Below are 20,398 nucleotides of genomic sequence, written 5' to 3' on the forward strand. Positions count from 1 at the left end.
AGTTGGCTGATTGTGCCCTTTAGGTCTTCTGTATCTTTGCTGAGTTTCTTTTTAGTTGTTTTGTCCTTTACTGAGAGTGGTGTGTTGAAATCTCCTACTATTATTGTGGAACTGTCAGTTTCTCTTTTCAGTGTTGTTAGAGTTTGTTTTATGTATTTTGGAGCCCTGTCATTAGGTGAGTAGATGTTTATTATGGTTACGTCTTCATGATGGATGTTCACCTTAATCATTATATAGTGTCCTTCTTTATCTTTTATAGTGGATTTTGTTTTAAAGTTTATTTTATCTGAGATTACCATTGCCACTCTTGCTCTTTTTTGGTAGTTGTTAGCTTGATATATTTTTTCCAACCTTTGATTTTTAATAAATTTGTTTCTAAGTTGTGTCTCTTGTAAACAGCATATTTGTGGATCCTGTTTTTTTATCCATTCTGTCACTGTCTGTCTTTTTATGGGTGCATTGAGTCCATTTACGTTCAGTGTAATTATTGATAGATGTGAGTTTACTGCTGTCTTTTTGTAGTGCTTTTTTTGTGGTGCTGACATTTTCTTTGTTTTCCTTTCTCTCCTGTGCTGAATTCCTTTTCTTTGTGAATTTTTTTTTGTTTCCTTTGTTTTTGTAGGTTTTGTTTTTTACTGAGGCTTTATGTTTTTCCTCTTTCTTTTTATGAGTATGTTTGTTAACTTTCTTTGTGGTTACCATGAAATTTACCATTATCATTCTAAGTTTGAAGCAGTCTATTATTACTTGATATCACCTTACCTTCCTCTCTATTAGTAGGTTCTAAACCTACACTGTTTATTCCCTCTTTTATTGTTCTGATGTTGTTGTCATTTTCAGATTAACTGCTCTGATTTCCTGCTGTATTTCTTTTGGTTTTGGATAGTCCTTGAGAGTTCATTTCCTAGATTGGTATCTGTTGGTAAGATCCTTCATCCCAGATTCAGTCTGTGAGCTGAAGTTTTTCATTCTCAGATCGAAGGTCTCCCTTTAATAATTCTGGTAAGTTTGGTTTTGTTTCTATATATTCCCTTAATTTCTGTTTATCTGGAAATGTCCTAATTTCACCATCATATCTGAGTGACAGTTTTGCAGGATATATTATTCTTGGCTGATTTTTCCCTTTCAAGGTTTTAAATATGTCATCCCATTGCCTTCTTGCCTGCATGGTTTCTACCAAATAATCCGAGCTTAGTCTTATTGTTTCTCCTCTGTATGTGACTTCTTGTTTTTCACGAGCTGCTCTCAGGATTCTTTGTCTTTGGTTTTAGTGAGTGTGATTATGATATGCCTTGGTGATTTTCTTTGGGGTCTATCCTGTATAGAGTTTGTGGAGCTTCTTGGATGGCCAGCTTTTCATCTTTTATGATTTTGGGGAAGTTTTCTGTCAGCAGATCTTCAATGATCCTCTCTATGTTTTCTGTTTTCTCCCCCTGTTCTGGAACTCTGATCACTCACAAATTTTTGCTTTTGAGTGTATCCCACATAATTCTCAGGGTCTCTTCATTTTTCTTTTGTTCTTTTTTTCTGAGTTTTCCTCGAACAGTGTTGTATCCATGTTTTTGTGTTCAATTCCACTGATCCTGTCTTCCACTGTTTCAAATCTGCTCCTTGGCCCTTTTATGACACTTTCCATTTCTGAAGTCTTGTTTTTTTTTTTTTTTATTTCTAGTTGTTGTTTTTGTACAATTTCTAGTTGTGAATTTATTTTGGCATTTTGTTCTTGCATTATTTTCCTGAAGTCTTCCATTTTTTTGTCTGCATTTTCCATGAATTTGTCTGTTTTTTCCTCATTTTTGTCTGCTTCTTGCTTCAAGTCTTGGATAGCTCTGAGTATTAGATATTTGAATTCCCTATCAGGGAGTTCTAGTGCATTTTCTTCCACTGGAAAGTCATCTGGTGTTTTATTTTGGACATCTACTGGAACCATCCTGTCCTGTTTTTGTAAATTCTTTGATGTTGTCTGCTGTCTTCAGGGCATTCAGTAGTTATTTTTCTCCTTTATTGATTTTAGATTTGTTTGTTTTGTCCTTTTTAATTTGGCTATGTCTGAGCAGGCGGGCTGTGTGCTCTTTGCTGTTTCCTTGTCTGTAGGCAGGATTCTTTTTGCCTCCTTGTCCAATTGGCAGGGTCAGTCGCTCAGATATGGTACAGCAGGGCAGGTTTAGCTGAGGAGGAGTTGCTGGGATGGGTTGTTTGTGGCACTTAGTACAGCCACCAGGACAGAACAGTAATCAGTGCAGGGCAGGTTCTGGTAGGCCATGCCTGTGCTGCGTGGTGGTGTGATGTTAAGCGCATGGTGCAGGTAGGCAGGATGGAGGGTGGAAATTTTGATGTGTGGAGCTAAGGTGGGTATGGGAGAGAGGAGAGAGGAACAGGAGCCAAAAACATACAAACAAATGAAAAAGAGTACTAAGGGAGCTTGCCATTTGAGTGGAGAGATAAGAGATTATGAAATGTAGGGAAAAAAGGGGGAAGAAGAAGAAAAAGAAAGGAAAAGAATGAATAAATAGAAAGAAAACAGAACAGGAAAGCTCCCAGGGATCACACTGGTTTGGCTAAGAGGTTAGGGAAAGTTGTTCCCAAGGGTTGAAGTACAGCCTGGCTAGAGGGCGTAGAGGTATTCAGCACCAGGTATTCAGGGGACAGGAAGAGAAGGAAGGTATAGAGAGACGAGAAACTGAGTAATGAAGAGACAAAAAGGGAAAAAGAGGGAAAAGAAAACAGAACAAATTTTTAAAAAAGAACAAGAAAAGCCCCGGAAAAAAAACAGGAAAAAAAAACCATGGTAAAAGAAATGATCTCAGGGATCCTTCTGCATGTCTGCGCAAGCTGAGTGGGTAGGTCCCAAGCCCCGTAGCACTGCCCTGCCAGAAAGGGCTTCCAGCTTGAGAAAAGAAAAAGAAAACAAACAATTCAAAACAACAAACAAAAAGCCCCAGGATCCCACCAGCATGGCAGCACAGACCAGGAAGCAGTTCTGCACTCAAACGGAGCTCCACAGCCCCACAGGGAGAAGCAAAGATGGCGCTCGGAGCCAGGTATTTGAGATAAGGGAGGGGGAGGTGGTGAGAGGTAAGGAAGAAATAAAAAGAAGCAAAAAAAGCAACACCAGCAGCCAACAAATGTCACTCAGGGAATCGGCCAGTGTGGGACAGTGGAATCCAACCACCCGGCGCTTGCCGGCCAAGAGTTTGTGGCCATGGAAAGCAGAGGAGGCCAAGTGGGGGTGATAAAGAGTGGGAGTGGGAAAGTATATATCACCAGTTATTGGTTGTTCTGTCTACTGCTGGAAGCTCTGTGAAGCTGCTTTCTTATACCCCCTATTTGCTGGTCTCTGATAGGAGTCCAAGATGGCGGATTCGTGCTGCAATAGCTGATAGGTGACTTCTGCATGAATCTCTCCTCACTCTCTGTTCTCTGTCAGTTTTTCACTCCATTTGGTGCTTGGCTGAGTTCTTTATCTCTTCATTTGGTTTTTTAGGGTTTCAGGATTGCTGTTTTCTCTGTTTGGCTTAGTTTTTCAGATCTTTGCTGTGGAAGGACAGTGTGGTGCTTCTGCCTAGAGTGCCAAGTTGCCAGAAGTCCAGAACACTTTCTTAATAAACTTTCCTATGCCAATTGATCTAGATGTCCCCTGAAGGCATTGTCCCCCGACCTCTGCCCCTACTACTCTGTCCCGTGAAGTGTTTGGTTGTATTCAGGAAACTTCTTAGCTTTTGGTTTAGTCCGGTTGTGCTGACTTCCCCTGTTTTGTGTGCCATCCTTCCCTTCACCTAAGGTAATAATTGTCTGCTACCTAGTTATGGAATAACACTCTCCCCTCTTCTCCATGCTTGTAACCATCAAAGAATGTTTTCTTCTGTGTTTAAACTTTTCCTTGAGTTCTTGTAATAGTGGTCTTATAAATACTTGTCCTTCGGTGACTGACTAAATTCACTCAGCATAATGCCTACCAGATTCTTCCATGTTATAAGGTATTTCGTGTATTCATTGTTGTTCTTTATTGTTGTGTAGTATTCCTTTGTGTGAATATACCATAATTTGTTATTCATTTGTCCGTTGATGGGCACCTAGGTTGTTTCCATATTTTTGCTGTCATGAACACTGCTGCAATGAACATGGGTGTGCATATATCTATTCGTGTGATGGTTCTTATTTCTCTAGGATATATTCCAAGGAATGGGATTGCTCGATCATACGATATTTCTATTTCTAGCTTTTTAAGGAAGTGTCAAATAGATTTCCAAAGTGGTTGTATAGTTTTACATTCCCACCAAGAGTGTATAAGTGTTCCAGTTTCTCCACAACCTCTCCAACACTTATTATTTTGTGTTTTCTGGATTAATCTGGATTAATGTTAGCCTTGTTGTAGTGAGATGGTATCTCATTGTAGTTTTGATTTGCATTTCTTTAATGGTCAATGATTGTGAGCATTTCTTCAGGTGTCTGTTAGCTGCCTGAATGTCTTCTTTGGTGAAGTGTCTGTTCATATCCTTTGCCCATTTTTTAATTGGGTTGCCTTTGTGTTGTTGAGGTTTTGCAGTATCTTGTAGATTTTAGAGATTAGACACTGATTGGATTTGTCATAGCCAAAATTTTTTTCCCAGTCTGTAGGTTGCCTTTTTACTGTTTTTGTGAAGCTTTTTGATGAGTGTAAGTGTTTGATTTTCAGGAGCCCCCAGTTATCTAGTTTCTCTTCTTGTGTTTGTGTATCGTTACTTATGGTTGGTATTCTGTTTATGCCATGGATTAGGGCTCCTAACATTGTCCCTATGTTTTCTTACATGATCTTTATCATTTTTGGTTTTATATTTAGGTCTTTGATCCATTATGGTTAGCTTTTGTGCACGGTGTGAGGTATGGGTCTTGTTTCAGTTTTTTGCTGATAGATATCCAGTTATGCCAGCACCATTTGTTAAAGAGACTCTCTTTTCCCCAGTTAACAGAGTTCAGGTCTTTGTCAAATATCAGCAGATCATAGGTGGATGAATTTACTTCTAGATTCTCAGTTCTGTTCCATTGGTCTATGTATTTGTTGTTGTACAAGTACCAGGCTGTTTCATCTACTGTGGTGGTATTATTAGGTTCTAAAATCAGATAGTGTGAAGCCTCCCACTTTGTTCTTCTTCAGTAATGTTTTACTTATCTGGGGCCTCTTCCCTTTCGCAATGAAATGGGTGATTTGTTTCTCCATCTCATTAAAAAATGCTGTTGGAGTTTGGATCAGGATTGCATTGTATCTGTAGATCGCTTTGGGGAGAATTGATATTTTCACCATGTTGAGTCTTCCTATCCATGAACAAGATATGTTTTTCCACTTATGCAAGTCTCTTTTGGTTTCTTGCAGTAGTGTCTTGTGGTTTTCATTGTATAGGTCTTTTACATCTCTGGTTAAGTTTATTCCTAAGTATTTTACATTCTTGTTGGCTATTGTCAATGATATTGATTTGGTGATTCCCTCTTGGAAGTTCTCTTTCTTGGTGTAGAGGAATCCAATTGATTTTTGTATGTTTATCTTGTATCCTGATACTTTGCTGAAATCTTCTATTATTTTCAGTAGTTTCCTGTGGATGCTTCAGGGTTTTTTGTGTATAAGATCATATAATCTGCAAATAGAGATACTTCTACTTCTTCCCTACCAATTTGGATGCTGTTTATTTCTTTTCTAGCTTAATCTAGAAATTTGGCCATTTCTTTTAGGTTTTCAAATTTGTTAGAGTACAATTTCTCATAGTATTCTGTTATAATTCTTTTAATTTCAGTTGGGTCTGTTGTGATATCACCCATCTCATTTCTTATACAGGTTATCTGCTTCCTCTCCTGTTTTTCTTTTGTCATTTTGGCCAATGGTTTATCAATTTTGTTCATCTTTTCAAAGAATCAGCTTTTGGTCTTGTTAACTCTTTCAATTGTTTTTCCAGTCTCTACTTCATTTAATTCTGCACATTCTTATTATTTCCTTTCTTTCCGAGGGCTTCTTTTGCTGCTCTTTTTCTACTTGTTCCAGTTGTAGGGTTAATGTTTTGATTTTGGCCCTTTCTTCTTTTTGGATGTGTGCATTTATTGCTATAAACTGACCTCTGAGCACTGCTTTTGCTGTGTCTCAAAGGTTCTGGTAGGATGTGTTTTCATCCCCTTTTGAACGTCTTTATTCCATCCTTAGTTTTGTGTATAACCCATTTTTTTTTTTTGAGCAACGTGTTTTTCCGTTTCCATGTGTTTTTTTTTTTTTCCTTGCTTTTTCTGTTATTGATTTCTACTTTTATGGATTTATGGTTAGAAAAGACGCTTTGTAATAAATCATTGTGTTAGATTCTGTTAAGGCTTGCTATATGGCCTAATATGTGGTCTGTCCTGGAGAATGTTCCATGTGAATTGGAAAAGAAAGTATACTTGGCTGCTATTGTGTGGAGTGTTTGGTATATGTCCCTGAGATCTAGTTGGTTGATTATAGCATTTAGATCTTCCATGTCTTTATTGAGCTTCTTTCTGGATGTTCTATTGTTCACTGGAAGTGGTGTGTTTAAGTCTCCTACTATTACTGTGGAGTTGTCTATTTCTCTTTTCAATGCTGTTAGAGTTTATTTTATGTATTTTGGAGACCTGTCTTTGGGTGTGTAAATATTTATTCTAGTTAAGTCCTCCTTCAATCCTTATATAGTGTCCTTCATTACCCTTTGTGGTGGATTTTACTGTAAAGTCTGTTTTATCAGAGATTAATATTGCAACTCCTGCTCTTTTTGAGTGTTGTTTGCTTGATATATTTTTTTCCATCCTTTGAGTTTTAGTTTGTGTCTTTAAGTTTAAGGTGTGTCTCTTGTAGGCAGTATATAGATGGATCCTGTTTTTTTAATCCAATATGCCACTCCATCTCTCTTTACTGGAGCATTTTGTCCAGTTACATTTAGTGTAATTATTGATAGGTGTGAGTTTAGTGCTACCATTTTGATTTCTTTTTTTCTGTGTTGTTGACAGTTTCATTGTACTTAATTTTTGTGCTGAGTCTTTTTTATTTATGTATTACTTTTCATCTTTTTCATCGTTATTGATTTTGTATTTGTTGAATCTTTATATTTTTCTTGTTTTTTATTTTGATGGGTAGGATTGTTAGTTTCCTTTGTGGTTACCTTAATATTTACCCATATTTTTCTAAGTCTAAACCAGTCTTTTATTTCTTTATATCACCTTTACTTCTTCTCCATATGAAAAATCTGTGTCTACACTTTTAGTCCCTCTTTTTTTGTTTTAATGTTACCATCTTTTACATATTGACATCTGTTTCCCCATTTTCCATTTTAGCTTTGATTTATTTTTGTGACTTCCCTACCTGGGTTGATAACTGGTTGCTCTGTCCTGTGTTCTAGTCTTGAATTGTTATCTGATGTTATTGATTTTCTAACTGGAGGAGTCCCTTTAGTACTTCTTGTAATTTTGGTTTGGTTTTTGCAAATTCTCTAAACTTCTGCTTATGTGGAAATGCCCTAATTTTGCCATCATATTTGAGAGACAGTTTTCCTGGATATATAATTCTTGGCCGGCAATTTTTTTTTTCAAGGGTTTTATATGTCATCCCACTGCCTTCTTGCCTGCATGTTTTGTTGAGTAGTCCAAGCTTAATCTTATTGACTCTCCTTTGTAGATGACTTTACGTTTATCCTTAGCCACTCTTAAAATTCTCTCTTTATCTTTTGTGTTGGCAACTTTGATTACATCTTTGTGAGTTTCTTTTGGGATCTACATTATGTGAGGTTTGATGAGCATCTTGGATAGATATCTTCTCATCTTTCACGATATCAGGGAAGTTTTCTGCCAACAAATCTTCAGCAAGTCCCTGCATTTTCTGTTATTCTTCCCTGTTCTGGTACTCCAATCACTGGTAGTTTATTCTTCTTAATAGAGTCCCACTTAATTCTTAGGGTTTCTTCATTTATTAAATCCTTTTATCTGATTTTTCCTCAAATAACTTCGTGTCAAGTGCTTTATCTTCAATTTCACTAATTCTGACTTTCGTTGCATCAATTCTGCTCCTACGACTTTCTATTGAGTTGTCTAATTCTGATTTTATTGTTATTCTTCTGGATTTCTGATTGCTGTCTCTCTATGGATTCTTACAGCCTGTTAAATTTGTCATTATGCTCTACTCTAATGTTCTTAAGTTCGTCTATTGCAAGGTCTGCATTTTGCCTAATTTCCTTCCTGATCTCTTGAAGATTTCTGTGTATTAATCTTTTGTATTATGCCTCCAGTAATTCCAAGAAATTCTCTTCCTCCAGAAAATTTCTAGGTTTTTTATTTTGGGAGCTTGCTTAAGCCATCATGGTTTGACTCTTCATGTGATTTGATATTGACTGTTGCCTCCAAGCCATCAATAAGTCATTATATTTATTTATTTTGTTTGCTTACTGTGTGCTAGCGTCTTGTTTTGTTTTGTTTTGATAAGCCCAGATAGGCTGCTCTTGTGAGCTAGCCAGATCACCAGCACCCCTGAAGCTCCAACATCCTACCATCAGGTGGCCAGAACTACTATTAAGTATGTGATCCCAGGAGTCCACCCACTCCTCCTGTACGGGTTCAGCTCAGGTGTCCAGGTATTCGACCACCAAGTTTGTGGTGCAAGCTCTCACCTACAGTCCTAGACAGGCTTGGGTGTTTGGTGTAGGCACAGTCATCCAGCTGCAGCAGCAGGACACACACTGAGCAAGGCAGTGAGCTGATGGCCACCCCCGAGTGTCCGAGAAGAAAACATGTCCCTGTTCCCTAGAGCATGTAGGTAGGTGGGTTTTGTAGCCTGACTATGAGCACCCAGTGTTGTCTGTAAGGAGTGGGGGCACATCTTATTCTTGGGCCCCTGCCACAGGTGGCTAGGTGGCATGGGTGGAGCCACCAGTCCTTAGACCCCTGATGTGGATAGGTGATGACCCTGTTTAATGCGCACAGCAATGTCAAATGTCATGAAACTGGCCGTTCACAGCTGAAATAGTTGAAGTTAGACTTCAGGAATATACCCTGTTGTACTGTGGTATTGAGGGCCTACGCTGTTGAAATAGGCTCACACAAGTCTCTACAGGGGCAAAGACACTCAAAGTCCGTGGACCCCTTATGCCTGTGCCTAGGCAAAGTATCTGTGCCTTCCCTGAGTTCCTGGCTTAGGGCTGCCAGTAGGTTATTTTTTCCCCAGTTTGTTAATTTGTTCCCTCTCCAAGGCCAGGAGAATGGCTCAGGGCTTGTGATGGGTCCTACTTCTGTCCCAGGGGACTTAGCTGTTGCTGAAGCCATCCAAGACCCAGTGTACAGCAGGGAGCAGCAATGTATATAGGGGAGAATTTTTCCCAAAAGAGGGTGTTTTTTATCCATGCAGTAGGCCAGACACAAGTACTTATCATTAAGTGGTCGAGGGCTTCTTCTCTCTCGTTCTGGATGGCCAAGTAGACTCTCTGCCACCCGGTCTCTCCCGATGTAGAAAATGCCTCCCAAGTGCAACTGCTGGCCTTGCCATGCACCACGAGCTGATCTAGCCTGAAGGGCTCTGGCTACCACCAGGTCAGATCTGGGAACTCCTTGCTGCTTTCAAACCATCTCTCCCTCCCCCTGCCACTCAGTCTGATTCCTCTGCTTTGCCTTTGATGTTCAGGGCTCCTTAATTGTTATCTATAATTAATTCACTTGTTTTTTCGGGTCTTTATTTTAAGAGGGACCACTGGAATCATCTGACTACTCCACCATTTTGGCCCCGCCTCCTCAAGATAGATCTTGAAATGTTCTTCTTGACAATGAATGTGACACCATTCCTCTTCAATTTATCATTCCTGGTGTAACAGACCATATGATTGTTTGATTCAAAAATGGCCAATGTGAGTCCATTTCAGTTCAGTATTGCTTAGTATATCAATGTTTATGTATTCCATTTCATTTTTGACAACTTCCACTTCCAAGTTTCCTAGATTCACACTTGGTACATTCCATGTTCCAGTTATTAATGGATGTTTCTTCTCATTTTGAGTCATGCCACATCAGTATATGAAGGCACTGAAAGCTTGACTTCATCCACATCATTAAGGTCAACTCTACTTTGAGAAGTCAGCTCTTCCCCAGTTGTATTTTGAGTGCCTTCCAACCTGAGGGGCTCATATTCTGGCACTATATCAATGATCCACTGCTATTCTTGAGGTTTTTACTGGTCAATATTTTCAGAAGTAGACTACTAAGTGTTTCTTCCTAGTCTGTCTTTGTCCGGAAGCTCCACTGAAACCTGTCCACCAAGGGTGATTCTGCTTGTATTTGAAATACCAGTGGCAAATCTTCAAGTATCACAGCAACATGGAAGCCAGCACAGTATGACAAACTGACAGACATGTGGTGGGTGAAGACGGAAAAGAAAACACAAGAGACATAGGGCATGAGAAAGTGGTGGGGTCAGTATGTGAGAGGTCTCATCTAGGTCACTAGGAATTTAGCAAAGATGCATAACATGTGCTAATACTTGCTTGACATCAAAGCTACTGGGGATGTGAGGGAGAAGGGAAGAGAAATCGTCCTTGAGGAGGAAGGTAGACACCTTTTGTTCCTTTAGGAGAGAAAATAACAGCTGAAAAGAAGTGCACTCAGGGAATATCTGGGTTTTTTTGTCATTGTACTTATATGAAGGTTTAGGAACAAACTAGCATCTCATTAAACAATTGGTACACATATTGTTTTGTGACATTGGTTATCAACCCCATCACATGTCAACACTCTCCCTTCTCGAACTTGGGTTCCCTATTATCAGCTTTCTTGTCCCCACCTGGCTTCTCTTTCTTGCCCCTGGGTTGGTGTGCCTCTTTAGTCTCATTTTGTTTCATGTGTCTGTCTAATCTTTGAATGAAGGGCGGACTTCAGGAGTGACTTCATTACTGAGCTAAAAGGGTGTCGGGGGGCCATACTCCTGGGATTTCTGCAGTCTGTGTCAGACCAGTAAGTGTGGTCTTTTTTGTGAGTTAGAATTTTGTTCTACATTTTTCTCAAGCTCTGTCCAGGACCCTCTATTGTCATCCCTGTCAGAGCAGTCAGTCGTGGTTGCCCAGCACCATCTAGTGCTGGATTCAGTCTGGTGGAGGCTGTGATAATTGTGGACCATCAGTCCTTTGGACTAATCTTTCCCTTGGGTCTGTGGTTTTCTTCATTCTCCTTTGTTCCCAACAGGGTGAGGCCAGAGTAGTATGTTAGATGGCCACTCACAAGCTTTTAAGACCCCAGGCACTACTCACCAAAGCAGGATGTGAAACATTTTTTTCATAAACTATGTTATGCCATTGAGTTAGATGTTCTCCGAGACCATGGTCCTCACAGCCCTCAGCCCAGTAATTCGGTCTCTCAGGAACTTTGAGTATGTCTATGGAGCTTCCAAGACCTTGCTTTAGACAAGTTGTGCTGACTTCGCTACTGTGTACTGTCTTCCCTTTCGACAAAGTTACCACTTACTTGTTGTCTATTTAGTGCTTTTCCATTCCTAACCTCCCTTCCCTCATGACTATCAAAAATTGTTTCTTTTTGTATGTAAAACTTTTCATGAATTTTTATAGTAGTAGTCTCATACAGTATTTGTCCTTTTGTGATTGACTTATTTCACTCAGCATAATGCACTCCAGATTTATCCGTGTTATGAGATACTTTGAAGATTAACCATTGTTCTTTACAGTCGTATAGTACTCCACTGTGTGTATGTATCACAATTTGTTTATCCATTCATCTGTTGATGGGCATCTAGGTTGTTTCCGTCATTTTACTATTGTGAACAATGCTGCAGTGAACATGGGTGTGCATATGTCTATTCACGTGATGGCTCTTATTTCTCTAGGATATATTTCTAGGAGTGGGATTGCTGGATCATAAGGTAGTTCTATTTCTAGCTTTCTAAGGAAGCATCCTGATATTTTCCAAAACGGTTGTACTATTTTGCATTCCCACCAGCAGTAGATAAGAAATCCAGTCTCCTCACAGCCTCTCCAAACTTTGTTATTTTCTGTTTTTTTGATTCGTGCCAGTGATGCCAGGGTAAGATTGTATCTGATCGTGGTTTTGATTTGCATTTCTCTAATGGCTAGTGACTGAGAACACTTCCTCATGTTAGCTGTTAGAATGTCTTCTTCGGTGAAGTGTCTGTCTATTTCCTTGGCCCATTTTTTAATTGGATTATTTGTCTCTTTGTTGTGGAGTTATTGGATTTTACTGTAGATTTTAGAGATAAGAAAACTGTCGGATTTGTAATAGCCAAAAAATTTTTTCTCAGTCTCTCTTTGTACTCTTTTGATGAAGTCTTTTGATGAGCATAAGTGTTTAATTTTTAGAATATCCCAGTTATCTAGCTTATCTTCTGGAGTTTGTGTGTTTTTAGTTATGGTTGTATCCTGTTAATGCTGTGTATTAGGGCCTCTAGGGTTGATCTTGTTTTTTCTTCTATGATCTTTATAGTTTTTGGTTTTATATTTAGGTCTTTGATCCATTTTGAATTAGTTTTTGTGTATGGTGTGAGTTATGGATCCTGTTTTATTTTTTGGCAGATGGACTTCCAGTTTTGGCAACACCATTTTTTAAAAAGACTGTTTTTTCCCCATTTAATGGAATTTAGGCGTTTGTCGAAGATTAGGTGACTATAGGTGGATGGATTTACATCTGGGTTCTCGATTCTGTTTCATTGATCAATGTACCTGTCGTTGTACCAGTACCAGGCTGTTTTGACTACCGTAGGTGTATAGTAGGTTCTGAGGTCAGGTAGTGTGGGTCCTCCAACTTGATTTTTCTTCTTTAATAGTGCTTTACTTGCTCAGGGCTTCTTCCTTTCCATATAAAGTCAATGATTAGTTTTTCATCTTTTTAAATAATGCTGTTGGTGTTTGGATCTGGATTGCATTGTATTTGTAGATTACTTTGGGTAGAAATGACATCTTCACAATGTTGAGTCTACCTATCCATGAGCATCTTATGTTTTTCCATTTATGTAGATCCCTTTGGGTTTCATGCAGTAGCGTTTTGTAGTTTTCTTTGTATACGTCTTTTACTTCCCTGGTCAGATTTATTCCTAAGTATTTTATCTTTTTAGGGGTTATTGAAAATGGTATTGTTTTCCTGATTTCCTTTTCGTCATTCTTTTTATTGGTGTATAGGAATCCAACTGATTTTTGAATGTTGATCTTGTATCCTGCAATTCTGCTGAATCTATTAGTTCCAGCAGTTTTCTTGTGGAGCCTTTTGAGTATTCTATGTATAGTATCACATCATCAGCAAATAGGGACAGTTTTACCTCTTCATTACCAATTTGGATGCCCTTAATTTCTTTTTCTTCCCTTATTGCTCTAGCTAAGACTTTGAGCACAATATTAAAAAAGAATGGGGATAAAGGGCATCCTTGTCTTCTTTCTGCTCTCAAGGGGAATGTTTTCAGCCTTTCTCCATTAAGAATGATGTTAGCTGTTGGTTTTGTATAGGTGTCCTTTATTAGGTTGAGGAATTTCCCTTCTATACATATTTTATGGAGAGTTTTTATCATGAATCGGTATTAAGCTTTCTTGAGTGCCTTTTCTGCATCAACTGAGAGGATCATGTGATTCTTTTAATTATGTGGTGGATTACATTGATTGATTTGCTAATGTTGAACCATCCTTACATACCTTGTATGAATACTACTTGGTCATGGAGTATTTTTTATTTTTTTTTGATATGATGCTCAATTCTATTGGCTAGAATTTTGTTAAGAACTTTTGCATCTATATTCATAAGACATATTGGTCTGTAATTTCCTTTTTATGTGGTGTCTTTGCCTGGTTTTGTTATCAGCATTATGTTGGTTTCATAGAATGAATTTGGAAGTGTCGCTTCCTTTTCTGTGTTCTGAAATAGTTTGAGTAGTACTAGTATAAGCTCTTCTCTGAATGTTTGGTAAAATTCTCCATTGAAGCCATCTGGGACAGGGCTTTATTTTGTTGGGAGTTTTTTTTTTTTTTTTTATTACATTTTCAATCTCTTCTTTTGTTATGAGTCTGTTCAGATTTTCAGCATCGTTTTGTGTTAGTTTGGGTAGGTAGTGTGTTTCTAGACATTTGTCCATATCTTCTAGGTTTTCAAATTAGTTGGAGTATAGTTTTTCATAGTAGTCTGTTATGATCCTTTTTATTTCAGTGGGGGCTGTTGTAATGTCCTCCATTTAATTTCTTATTTGAGTTATTTGCAACCTCTTGAGTTTTGCTTTTGTCAATTTGGCCAATCATTTTTCGATTTTGTTGATGCATTCAAAGTACAACTTGTAATTTTGTTGATTCTTTTATTATTTTTCTATTCTCTATTTCATTTATTTCTGCTCTGATCTTTATTATTAATTCCTTTCTTTTGGTATCTGTGGGCTGCTTTTGCTGTTCTCTTCTTATTTGTTCGAGTTGTCTAACTAATGTCTTGATTCTGTCCCTTTCTTCTTTTTTGACGTGTGCATCTATTGCTATAAATTGACCTCTGAGGACTGCCTTTACTGTGTCCCAAAGGTTTTGCTATGATGTGTTTTCATTCTTGTGTGATTCTAGGAATTTTTTGATTCCATCTTTGATTTCTTCTATTACCCACTGTTTTTAAAGCAGGGTGTTATTCAGTTTCAATGTAATTGATTTTTGTTTCCTTGCTCTTCCTGTTGTTAATGTCTACTTTGATGACGTTGTGATCAATGAAGATACTTTGTATTATCTCGATGCTTTGGATTTTTTTGAGGGCTGCTTTGTGATCTAAGATGTGGTCTATTCTGGAGAACGTTATGTGTGGGTTGGAAAAGAATGTATAGTTTTAGCTGTTGGGTGTAGCATTCTGTATATATGTCTTTGAGGTCAAGTTGGCTGGTTGTGGCCTTTAAATCTTCTGTATCTTGGCTGAGTTTCTTTCTAGATGTTCTGTCCTTTTCCGAGAGTGGTGTGTTGAAGTCTCCTACTATTATCATGGAATTGTCAATTTCTCTTTTCGCAGTTGTTAGAATTTGTTTTATGTATTTTAAAGCCCTGTCGTTCAGTGTGTAGATATTTATTATGGTTATGTCTTCATGATGGATCATCCCTTTAATCATTATATAATGCCCTTTTTTGTCTTTTATGGTTGATTTTGCTTTAAAGTCTATTTTATCTGAGATTAGTATTATCACTCTTGCTCTTGTTTGGTAGCTGTTTGCTTGATAATTTTTTTCCATTCTTTGATTTTTAATATATTTGTGTCTTTGTTTCTAAGGTGTTTCCTCTGTAGACAGCATATTGATGGATCCTGTTTTTTTAATCCATTCCGTCACTCTCTGTCTCTTTATGGGTGCTTTTAGGCCATTTACATTCAGTGTAATTATTTATATATGTAAGTTTATTGCTTTCATTTTGTAGTACTTTTTCTGTGGTGCTGACATTTTTTTGTTCCTCTTACTCTCCTGTGCTGAATTCCTTTGGTTGGTGGATTTTTTTTCCATTTCTTTTGTTTATGTAGATTTTATGTTTACTGAGACTTTGTTTTTCTTCTTTATTTTGATGAGTAGACTTGTTAAATTTACCCATGCCTTCCTAAGTCTGAACAGTTACTTGGTATTCCCTTACCTTCCTCTCCATTTGAAAGTTCTATACCTACATCATTTACTCTTTTTATTGTTCTGACGTTGTTGTCATTTAAAGATTGACTTCTCTGTTTCCCTGTTGTAAATCTTTAGTTTTGATTAATCCTTGAGAGTTCATTACCTAGGTTTGTATCTGACTGATGGGGTCCTTTGTCCTAGATTCAGGCTGTCATCTTATGTTGTTTGTTCTCAATTGAAGGACTCCCTTTAATAATTCTTCTAAGTTTAGTTTGGTTTTTACATATTCCCTTAATTTCTCTTTATCTGGAAATGTCTTAATATTACCATCATATTTGTGCAAGAGTTTTGCAGGATATATTATTTTTGGTTGGCAATTTTTTTCTGTCAAGGTTTTATATATGTCATCTCATTGCCTTCTTGCCTGCATGGTTTCTCCTGAGTAATCAGAGCTTAGTTTTATGGTTTCCACTTTGTATGTGACTTTTCGTTTATATCAAGCTGTTGTCAGGATTCTTTCTTTGTCTTTGGTTTTAGTGAGTGTGATTATGATATGCCTTGGTGATTTTCTTTTGGGGTCTGTCCTATGTGGGGTTCATTGAGCTTCATGTATGGGCAACTTTTTATCTTTCATGATATTAGGGAAGTTTTCTGTCAGCTCTTCTTCAATGATCCCCTCTGTGTTTTCCATTTTCTTCCTTTAGTCTGAAATTCTGATCACTAACACATATTTTGTTTTGATTATATCCCACATCATCCTCAGGTTTTCCTCGCTTTTTTTATTCTTTTCTCTGATTTTTTTTTTTCAAACAAAGAGGTATCTATGCATTTGTTTTCAATTTTTCCAATCCTGTCTTCCATTGTTTCAAACTTGCTCTTCTATGGCATTGTCCATTTCTGAAATCTTGTTGTTTATCTTTTGGGTTTTTAATTGCTGTTTTTGTTCATGTTGTGAATTAATTCTGATATTTTATTCCTGTATTATTTTCCTGAATTCTTTCATTATTTTTTCTGTCTTTTCCATTATTTTGTCTGTCTTTTCAATGATTTTCTCTATGTTTTCCTCAATTTTGTCTACTTTTTCCTTGAACTAATGGAGCACTCTGAATATTAGAGATTTGAATTCCCTATCAGGTAGTTCCAGTGACTTTTCTTCTGCTAGAAGGTCATCTGGTGTTTTATTTTGGATGCTTACTAAACCATCCTGTCCTTTTTTTTAATATGTTTTGATACTGTCTGCTGTTTTCAGGATATACAGTAGTTATTGTCTTCATTTATTGATTGTAGATTTGTTTGTTTCATCCTGCTTTTTTGCTTTATTTGATTATGTCTGAGCAGGTGGGCTCGAATTCTTTGTTGTTTGCTTAGCTGTAGGCAAGACACTTCTCACCATCTTGTCCAATGTGCAGGGTCAGGTGCTCAGCTATTGTGCAGCAGGGCAGGTCCAGCTTAAGCGGAGTGGCTGGGATGGGTTGTTTGTGGCAAGTACTCAGGCTGACAAGACAGGGCAGGGGGTGTGTGCAGGGCAGGTTCTGGTAGACCGTCCTGGTGCTATTTGAGGGTGTGATGTTGAGCACACAGTGCAGACAGGCAGGAGGGAGGGGGAGGTTGTTATGTGTGGAGCTAAGTTGATGTGGGAAGAAGAGAAAGCAGAGACAGAAAGAGGAGCCAAAAAAAAGTGCTGAGGGAGCCTGCCTTTAGAGTGGTGCAGACCTAGGAAAACCATGTGCTGATGGCTTTCTAGTCAGGTGGTGAACCACAGCCTGTCAAGAAGGGACAGGTACAGCACACACAGCTAGATGGGAAAGTGAAAGGAAAGAAAGGAAGGGAGAGAGAGATAAGAAACTAGATTTAAAACATTTAAAAATAGGTGAGAGAAAGGCACACATGGCTAGGTGGTCAGGAGAAAGAAATTAAAAGAATGTAGAGAGAGACAAGAAACTGAGGGAGGGATAAAAGGTGCCAGGTGGTTGGGAGGAAGGAAAAAGGGGGGTAGAGAGAGACAGGAAACAGAAAAAAAGAACAAGGAAGAAAGAAAAAGAATGCCACAAGGGAGTCCACTGGAAGTGGGTTCCCAGCCATGCAGTGCTGCACAGCCCATCCAGAAGGAGCTGAGATGGCACAGGGTGCCAGGTGTTCAGGAGAAGTGTAAGGAAGGGAGGTAGAGAGAGACAAGAAACCAAGAAAAAAAAAGAAGAAAGACAAAAAGAAAAATGCCACAAGGGAGCCCATCGGAAGCACATCCCCAGTTGAGTGACACTGTGTAGCCCATCAAGATGGAATGGAGATGGCACAGGGTGCCAGGTATTCAACAGAAGGATAAGGAAGGAAGGTAGAGAGAGACAAGAAATCACGAAAAGAAAAGAGAGAAAGAAAAAAAAAGATGCCTCTAGGGAGGCCACTGTTGTGCTGGTATGGACTGGTGAAGTGACTCCCCAGTCATATGGCACTACACAGCCTGTCTAGAAGGAACAGAGATGGCACTTGTCACCAGGTGTTCAGAGGAAAAGAAAGGAAACGTAGTAAAGAGAGACAAGAAATAGAGCAAAGAAAAAAATATCCCCAAGGGAGCCCACTAGTGTGGTGGCGCAGACCAGGGAAGTGGCTCCCAAGCTGCTAGGTGCTGCACAGCCTGTCCAGAAGGGGCATAGATGGCACACAACACCAAGTATTCAGGAGACAGGAAAAGAAGTAGAGAGAGATGAGAAAGCAAGAAATGAAGAAAAACAAAAAGGAAAAGAGAAAAAAATGCCCCCAGGTATCGCACTGGTGTGGTGGCGCTGACAGGGGTGAAGTGGTTCCCCAGCCAAATAATGTTTCACAGCCTGTCAAGAAGGAGTGGAGATGGCACACAGAACCAGGTGTTTGAGAGAAAGGAAGGGAAGGAGGTGAGAGAGAGAAAAGAAACAAGAAGAAGCCAAAAAAAGCAACAATAACCAAAAAATGGCACTGAAGGAGCCGGCTGGAGTGGGTGGGGCAAATCCAAACTGCACGGAGCCAGTGCCTCCCCAGCCAAGTGACTGTAGCCCACTGGGAAGCTGCAGAAGCTGAGCAGGGTGAAGGGGAGCGGGGGGTTAGAAGCTTGTATCCTTGGTTACCGGGTGCTCTGTCTTCTGCTGGGAGCTCCTTGAAGCTGTCTTCCGGTACTCCCTGTCCACCAATCTCGGTAGCTGAGGAGTCCAAGATGGCAAATCTGTGCCACTTTAGCTGATAGGAGACCTCCAGTCCATATCTCCCCTTGCTCTCTGTTCTCTGTCTGTCAGTTTCATATTCCATTTGGTGCTTGGCTGAGTTCTTTATCTCTCCATTTGAAGCATAGGGTTCCAGGATTGACGTTTGTCTCCGTTTTACTTAGTTTTTTGGGTCTTTGCTGTGGAAGGACAGTGTGGTGCTTCTGTATAGAGCTTTATGTTGGCTCTGCCTGTGGAATATCTATTTTAATTAAAGCAGGAAAGAAAAAGGGACATTTGAGGATAAAGAGCATTTTGCATTATGTATGCTAGTTGTTGTTATCATCAATATCTTGAGGTGCTTCCTAAGAAAATTCATGTAAGGCATCTGACCATACTTATCAGGGATCCCTGAGATTCCTTGTTCACTTGGACAATGGAAAGTAGTGGAAACTGCAGAATTCATCATACTTAGTAATTGTGTCTACCTACAAGACAAAAAAGTAGAGTGATTGCTCTATCAATTCTTGAAATATAATTTGTGCTACAGCTGTAGAATATCATCAGTAACCTTAGAATGACTGGTCATCGATTTAATGCTGTATATCCTAGTAGTTAAAAAGCATGAATGCCTCAATCATATAGCTCTGCCAGTTACAAAGTGAGTTGTCTTGAGCAAGTAATTCAGCATTCTCTGCCTTGTTTCTTGATTTTTAAAAGAGGGATGGCAATAGTATCTGCCTCATAGGATACTATGTAAAGCCATTAGAATATTTTCCATCACATAGTAAGCAATCAATATGTGTTAGCTATTATCATTATGGAGCCCTGCTGGCACAGTAGTTAAACACTTGACTATTAACTGAAAGTTTAGCGGTTCAAATCCACCGGCAGCTTGAGGAGAGAAAGATGTGGCAGTCTGCTTCCGTAAAGATTACAGCCTTGGAAACCCTTCAGGCCAGTTCTACTTTGTCATATAGGGTCACTATGAGTTGGAATCGACTCAAGGGCAATGGGTTTGGTTTCTTTTCTTTCTTTTTTTTAATCATCATGACATATACATACACACATTGATGAGTATTAAAAAAAAATCTTAAAATGCCTGTGTTTTAAAAAAAATATTAGATCACATCAGCACCCTACTTAAAAATCTTCTATTATCTCATTATTACTCTTAGAATGAAATGAAATTCCTTTCTGTGATCTGGCTCCTTCCTATTTCTCCAGTCTCATCTCTATAAATTTTCCCCTCACCATCCCTGATTGTCAGGGCTCCAATCTCTCTCAGCCATTGACATTTCAAAGGTTTATGCTCCACAGAACTAATACTCCTCCTTGGGGTCCATTTGTGTTCATAACATCCCTGGTGCATTCAACTGAGCTTCATTTGCCCTTTTTCTTAATGCTTCACATTTGAAAATAAGAAGAAACACCCCTTGGGTCCATATAAAGCATCACGGCTTGAAGCATGAAGTTCTCAGAAGCAGAATAAAACACTTCAGTATTTAAAAGTTAATCAGCATTTCATTTACTGAGCTTTAAACCTTTCTTTTAAAAGTAGATGCAAAGCACATTCTTGCTGACAAACCAAGTTGGATTACTTGAGATGTAAATTAAAAACCTTTGAAAGGGATGTCACAAGTAACTGAGTGAGAGGGGTAGGAATCCC

The sequence above is a fragment of the Trichechus manatus genome, unplaced genomic scaffold, assembly GCF_000243295.1.
Source record: "Trichechus manatus latirostris isolate Lorelei unplaced genomic scaffold, TriManLat1.0 scaffold00129, whole genome shotgun sequence".
NCBI classification, from domain to species: domain Eukaryota; kingdom Metazoa; phylum Chordata; class Mammalia; order Sirenia; family Trichechidae; genus Trichechus; species Trichechus manatus.